Raw genomic sequence first — 8,230 nt, forward strand, 5'->3', positions numbered from 1 at the left:
GAATGTCGTAGTTCTGACTGCAAATCAACAAAATAACATTTATGTTTTGGATATGTTTTCTACTGACAACTCGCTTCATCATTGCTTCTTCTCTCGTGCTTAGTCTCATCTAAATTGGTTGTGGCACAAGAGGTTATATCATTTGAATTTCAAGAACATATCAAAGTTCTCATGGAATCAACTTGTAAGAGGACTTCCTAAGATGTAAATTTTCAAAGATAAGTTGTGCTCAGCATGTGAAAGGGAAAAGAAAACCATGTCTTCCTTCAAGCCAAAGTCCTTCTCTTCCATTATCAAACCTTTTTATCTTCTCCACATGGATAGTTTTGGACCATTCCCGATTAAGTCAAGAGCTGGGAAGAACTATACTCTCGTTTTTGTGGACGAATTTTCAAGATTCACTCTGGTAGTCTTTTTAAGAAATAAAATTCATGCTGCTGATGAAATCATTTCTCTCGTCAAGCAATGGGAAGTTGTGTATGATCACAAAGTAAGGAAATTACATAGTGATCATGGAGCTGAATTTAGAAACGGCTCCCTGGAAGATTTTTGCCTAATTTCAAGAATTTCTCAGAACTTTTCTGCTGTTAGAAATCCTCATAAAATGGTATTGCAAGGAGAATAAGCAAAACTCTCATTAAAGCTGGAAGAACCATGGCCATTGAAGCTGGTCTTCCTTTGTCTTTTTGGGTTAAAGTTGTCAACATAACTTGTTATACCAAAAACCGGTCTATCATTTTTTAGCTTCATGGGAAAACTACCTATGAGCTACTTAAGGGAAGGAAATCGGACATCTCTTATTTTCATGGGTTTGGGTGTGTTTGTACATCTTGAATCAAAGAGATCAGCGCTCAAAGTTTGAAGCTAAAGATGATGGAGTGTTTCTAAGTTATTCCAGTGTATCCAAGGCTTTTAGGGTATTCAATCTTTTTAGGCAAACTATTGAGGAAACAACTCATGTCACTTTTGATGAAGACTCATTTAATCATGATCAGGTTGATCATCCCTCATCAATCCTGAATGAACTTACTCATAGTCCTTTAGACCCTATCCCTGATTACTTGCCAAATGACACTAAGCCTATTGTTTCAAATATTGATCAAATCATCAGTTCACAACCTATCTCTGAAGATCATCTTGTCCTCTCTAAAGAAGTTGAGCCACCTAATCAGGAAGAATATGCTCAAAGTAATACAAATGAAAGTTCTAATCTAAGAATTCTTCGAGATCATATGGAATCTCAAATCATCGGAGATGTAAATTCTGAGATTCTCACTTGTAGCAGAGTTAGCAACAATTTATGCATGTTTGTGATCTTTATGTCAATAATTAAACCAAAGAATTTCGTTGACACCCTGAAAGAAGCTGATTAGATCAAGGCTATGCAAGATGAGCTGAACGAATTTGAATGTCATAGTATATGGACTCTTCTTCCCATGCCTTAAGGAAAAACTATCATTAGCACTCACTGGGTATTCAGGAACAAGATGGATGAAGATGGGATCGTCATAAGAAACAAAGCTAGACTTGTGGCTCGAGGTTTCTGTTAGTTGGAAGGTTAGACTATAATGAAACATTTTCTCATGTTGCTAGACTTGAAGCATTTTGTCTGTTTCTTGCCTTTGCTTCATTCAAGAACTTCAAAGTCTATCAAATGAATGTCAAGACTACCTTCTTAGATGAAGATCTTCAAGAAGAAGTTTTTATAAAGCAACTTTCAGGGTTTGAAAGTGAAGAGCTTCTAAATCACGTGTATCATCTTGATAAAACTATCTATGGTTTAAAGCAAGCACATAGAGCATGGTATGACACATTGGCGAGCTATCTTCTTGTAAGTGGATACAAATGAGGAAATATTGATAATAATTTATTCATCAAACATCAGGATCTCACATGATTCTTGCTTAAGTGTATGTTGATGATATCATTTTCAGATCCACTGATGATAAGCTAAGTTCAAAATTCGAGAAGATCATGGCTAAGAAGTTCGATATGAGCCAGTTAAATCGTTGGCTACAAATACTGTTTTTTTTTTTGGAAAGGGAACTTCCCTAACGAGGGTTTCCGGGCCAGCTTTCGCACACCGACTAATCCCCCGCTGCAAACATAAAGCTTTGCCTCATGCCCTGGAGTCACTGCAGGCGAACCTCCATGGCCACAAGGGCTGAGTGGTGCCAGGATTTAAACATGGGTCAATAGGTTATCCACCATATCTTCCACATGCCTTACCAAGTCACCACAACCTACTGTTTTCTGCTCTTCTCTTGCTCTTGATAAATATGAAGCTTGGCGTTCATCTACAACGTTACAATGATAAATGGATTCATCACTCTTGTTGTATAGTGAGATGTTTTATATACTGATGTGTTTATCCCATGCTCGTGTTTTCTTTTATAGCCAGACTTGAAGGGTAGATATCTCGAAGAAAGGAAACTAATTAATGTGTAGTTATTTCAAAATATTTATCTTTGATGATACTACACAAAAGATTGCATGTCTTTATGATTCTTTTGAAAAGGCTATGTAGAGGAACTTTGAAAAGACTATATATTCCTTTTATTTGTTTGAGTAACTCTTCTATTGTATTCTTATACTATATATTATTCTACCATGTATCATATTAAATGAATTGATGGTGAAATTTATAGTTCTAGACTGCAACATAACTCTATGATTCGGAAGTTAAACCACTTCTTGTTGACGAGTTAACACATTTATGATTCACGTTGATTCTAGCTCGGCGTGACTGAAAAATCCATTCATTCCTTAATATCTTCTTAATAAAACTTGAGGATTCAATGTAATATACCACACACTGATAAAAGTTTGAAACTTTGTGCCGATGGTTAGTCTATGCACCATAGGTTATCACACGCATAAACGCCTTCTTGCCCTTATATTCTTTTGTAAAGCTTTATGATTCAGCGTAATATACCATACACTGATGTAACGTCTGGACCTTGAGGTATATTATTCATAGTTAAATCCCAATGGCATAAACGCCTTCTTGCCCTTACATAACAATGACATTATTGTCTTTTCACTTGTATTCAAAAGAGTAAAGTAAACGGATGAGGTTAAATCCCAGGGACCAAAACTGTTACAAAATAGTGTAATAGGGACATTCCATGATCAAATCACCATACTAAGACCAAAACTGTTATTTAGTGCAAACCTTAGGGACCACGAGTTTAATTTACTCTATTTGTTAAGTTTGACTAAAATTGTGATATCGTTATAAATCATAATCAGTTGGAAAAGGCACAAAAAAAAATAAAAAAAAAATAGTAAAATAAAAAAGCATGAACTTATCAACTTTCGATTTCCCCAACAAAATAAACAAATAAAACATTGTTTACGCTCATCTTCACTCGGTTTCTCCTCTACCAGATAGATCATCGCCATCAACAAGAGTGATTTAAGAGACGTACCCAGAAGGAACACATCATCGCTTCGTTTCACTTTCAATCCAGAGGGGTAATGGAGTTCTCTTCAAAACTCTAAATTAAACACTTTGTGTTCATCTCTTTCCCCTCTGTCAAAAATAAAGAAGAAAAAAACCCTAATTTAGTACCCTATAAAACCCCTAATTTCAATCCCTGCAAAGCGAAAACCCCTTTGCTTTTCCAGATTCACCCACAAGTATATCCACATTTGATTTCTGGGTTTTTGATTTTCGAAACCAAACATGACCTCTTTGAAGCCCATTTTGTCTCACATCGATAACATCCCCTCCACTCCGGGAAAATTCAAGCCGGACAAATCATCTCTGTACTACCTTCACCACCGTTTCCGCCTCCATAGCACTGTCCCAAGAATAACATTTTGGTCGCTCGTTTTTCTGGCTTTGATCTCTTTATTCTTTTTTATGTCGCCGCCTTCCACCACCGCCCCTCGCCGCGGCCTCCGTACCACCGCTTCCTACGGCGGATCGGGTTGGGAGAATCAGGTCAAAGCATCTGCTAAAATTCGTTCGCGCAATGGTCATTCGGTTCTCGTCACCGGCGCCGCCGGTTTCGTCGGTGCACACGCGTCGCTCGCTCTTAAACGCCGTGGAGATGGTGTCGTCGGGCTCGACAATTTCAATTCGTACTACGACATTACCCTAAAGAAATCACGAAAATCACAACTCCTTGACCGCGCCGGTGTGTTCGTGGTTGACGGCGACATAAACGACGCAGTTCTCCTACGTAAACTCTTCGGCCTAGTCCACTTCACTCACGTCCTCCACCTTGCGGCGCAAGCGGGCGTCAGGTACGCCATGGTAAACCCTAATTCCTATATCAAATCAAACGTCGAGGGATTTGTAAACCTCCTAGAAGTTGCGAAATCAACAAACCCGCAACCTGCAATCGTCTGGGCATCTTCTAGTTCGGTTTACGGCCTGAATTCGAAGGTACCCTTCTCTGAAAAAGACCGAACCGATCAACCGGCAAGCCTCTACGCCGCCACAAAAAAAGCCGGTGAAGAAATCGCTCATACTTACAACCATATCTACGGCCTTTCAATCACCGGATTACGTTTCTTCACTGTATACGGACCTTGGGGTAGACCAGATATGGCGTATTTCTTCTTCACTAAAGACATCTTGAAAAGACGACCGATTTCCATATTCGAAGGGCCTGATCATGCTACTGTGGCAAGGGATTTCACGTACATTGATGATATCGTGAAGGGTTGTTTATCGGCTCTGGATACTGCAAAAAAGAGCACCGGGAGTGGAGGGAAAAAGAAGGGCGAAGCACAGTTCAGGATCATTAATTTAGGGAACACTTCTCCTGTTTCAGTGAATAAACTAGTAAGCATATTAGAGAAACTGTTGAAGGTGAAAGCTAAGAAGAAGGTGGTTTTGATGCCTAGAAATGGCGATGTGCCATTCACCCATGCAAATATCAGTTTGGCTCGAAAGGAGCTTGGATACAGACCCACTACAGATTTGGAAACAGGGTTGAAGAAATTCGTGAAATGGTATCTTGATTATCATGGTGCAAAGAAGAAGAGTGCGTGGTGAATTGAGATTAATCAGGTTTGTTTAACTCATGAACCCTTTCTTCCATTAATTTGGTTTGATGATCTGTATGCATTCAGCATTGTTTTTCAACACTTTAGTGGAAGTGGAAGTGGAAGGAAGACGTTACTGTTTAGATTGAGTTATGTGAGGTCATATGTACAGTCTGTTGACTTGGTTCCATTCAGATTTGTACGTACTTAGTGGTGGTCAGATGGATATATCCTTATTTCTTATATCTATTTTTATTTTATTAGTTTTTAGTATTTAGGAATTGATGATCTAAATAACCTAATTAATAGGTTGGTTGGTTTTCAGGTTTATTCATCTGGACTTACCTTTCAATTTCATCATGCTTTTAGATCTAGTGTTGCATTGCATGCTTTATTATTGTTCTGGTTTTTTACTCTTATTGATTATGCAAGTAAGTTGAGTGTTTATCTTTAAACGTTGTGTATGTTGGTTTGATTGCATCTTGATTTCATGATTCATAAACTATTCGAAGTTTTGATCGATTGTTAGGTGGGTATATCAGTTAGATTGTATAGTTCAACAAAAATTCATCCCTTGGATTATTGTTTAGATTGTATCCCTCTCTCTATATAATTACATTTGATCTTGAAAAACAAGTATAATTAGTATTTTAGGATGATGTAGTTGTTGGTATTACATGTTGCAACTAATTAAATGTTAGAATAATTTGAAAAAAAGAAATTATAGATGTTAACGAAGTTCTAGTGTCTTCATTATAGATTTAGATATGTTGTATTGTATGATCCATCGGTGGGATTTAGGTAAGATAAACTGCAATTTCTAGATAGACATTATTCTTATATAATCTTGGATTTAACGTCTTACTAAATGAATACCATATTTCAAATGGGTTATCTTTATAAAAATAAAGGAAGTTAGAAACATGTTATTTTGCATAAAATTATAAATTACGTGGAATGAAAAGTAAGTTAATGATTTTTCTTTTATTTTGTCCCCAATATATTTAAAAAATGTAAAGTAAATTACACGTACAGTCTATATTTTTAAAAAATAATTTGAACCGACCTTGTATAATTATTTTTTCACTCATGTCATTACTTTGGACATAAAATGATTTTTTTACTCTCAATAGTTTCTTTTTTAATTTTTTAATATTTATTTATCATATTTTTGATTTATATAAAAAAAAATACCCTACCAATCAGCCCACCCCTGTGGCTCTCCCTTTTCCTTTGTTTTCCCAATTTTCTTCTACAACATTGAAACCATGTCTCTAGATGAAGACAACCATCCACCACTCCATCACCTTCTTTGCTCTCTGTGCGCCACCGTTTCAGATCTGCACCATTAACAAAGTAGCGGACAACCATGAAGTCACCGACAAACCACATCTCTTCTCTTTCTTTCTCTAACATCATCGTAGCAACCATCGCCGCCACCATCTGCGTGCGAAACCGTCGCCCCTTCTTCTGCACACCATCATCATTGTCTTTCCATCACCCCTTGCTTGATAGAAATTGAAGAACGAATCTACTTTTTATTTTTTATTTTTTGTGCCTTTATCTTCGTTTGAAACCCTAGATCGGAGGTACACGCCGATGGAGTAATATGCGTGTTCTGCGTTGAATTAAACTCAACACAGTTTCAATCTTGAAGAAATCGAGTTTGCCATTGCTAACCTCTTTGGAAATAATCAAGTCTACCACGACCTGGAGTGTAGATCTGCAACCAGGTGGTGATGGTTGTTGTTTCCGTCTCTCCTGCTTAGGCTGGTGTTTCTACAATACCTGATGGTTGACAATGGTGTAAATTTATGTATCGTAAGGAATGAAATGTGTAAATTTAAACTAATGAGGGATGATATGGGCAACTTTTAACTAAACGAGGAAAAGGAGGGATGAGCTTTAGAACCGAAAAACCGGAACCGGAATATATAGAACCGGATCCGGTTTAAAAATTGGCTTTATCCGGGTTTGAATCCATCGGGTCCGGGTAAACCAGGTTTAAAAATCCGGAACCAGTGTCAGGAATTGGAACCGGTTTTTGTGAAACATTTAAAAGATGTATATCTCATTTGTTTCAACTCCGATTGACATACGATTTTTTCCAATATGTAGTTTAGAGTTTATACATGGTTTTAGACTATAAATTTGTCATTTTTAGTTTTATATTCATTGACTTATAGTCCCTCAAAGTCGAGATATCAAAGCTAAAAGTTTTTAGTTTTTTAGTTTTTTTATGGTGAAAGTTTTAAAACATGCATATCTAATTCATTTGAAGCCGGATTGATATGTGATTTTTTCCAACTTGTAGTTTACAGTTTGTACATGAGTTTAGACAACAATTTTGTCATTTTTGGTTTATAATACTCCAAAGTTGAGATATCAAAATTGAAAATTTTCAACTTTTCAGCTATTTGTTTTTGGTTTTATATTTAATGATTTACAATCCTCCAAAGCCGGGATATCAATATGAAATTTTTCGAAGTTTAACCCACTAAGTAGTAAGTAATTACCAAAAAATTCCGATTTTTACAGGTTTTCCGGTTCTAAACCCACTTTATGCGATTCCAACGTACCCACTTTGATGTTTTCGGGTTTCCTAATTCTATGCTCACTTTACCTAGGTACCATATCCGAAACCGAACCGAACCGGTTCCTATATACTGGTCCGGTTTCCAGTTCTACAAAATCCCGTGTTTCGGTTCTGGGTTTTCTTGGGTCCGGATCCATCTGGTTAGGGTTTGGACCCCCTTTCATTCCTAAGGAAAAATTGAAGTTAAATTTTGAAAATAGAAAAAATCTGAGTTAAATTTTGAAAATAAAGACGGATGATTTTTAACACATGGACGAGTGATGTGTAATTTACTCCAAAATATAATTCAAAAACAATGAATTCATAAAGTCGCAACAAAGCCCACACTGACACATTCCAAAATGGGCTTATTTGTTATGTTTATCGTTTATGATATTGATGGGTTTATATCACATAAAATTCAGTTTTAATTTCCCGTATAGCCAATTTAATTAGCAACATCAAACAATTTACATGTTCTATGGCATATGCATATCACCATGTGATATCAAAGTTTGTTCCATATAAATTGTACTTTTTAAAAATAAAAAATTTTGTTTAAATTAAATGATACATATATATTGTTTTATTTTAAATGTAATCCATGTTATTGCTATTAAATTATCGGTGTTTGAGTTTGAGTTTGCACATATG

At 36.4% G+C, this 8,230-nt stretch overlaps 1 pseudogene; it reads left to right on the forward strand.

The window, feature by feature from the left end:
• The first annotated feature begins 3,324 nt into the window (after positions 1–3,324).
• LOC145034257 (UDP-glucuronate 4-epimerase 3 pseudogene) lies at positions 3,325–5,331 on the forward strand (annotated as a pseudogene).
• The last annotated feature ends 2,899 nt before the right edge of the window (positions 5,332–8,230 follow it).

The sequence above is a fragment of the Lactuca saligna genome, chromosome 3, assembly GCF_052625555.1.
Source record: "Lactuca saligna cultivar CGN05327 chromosome 3, ASM5262555v1, whole genome shotgun sequence".
NCBI lineage: Eukaryota > Viridiplantae > Streptophyta > Magnoliopsida > Asterales > Asteraceae > Lactuca > Lactuca saligna.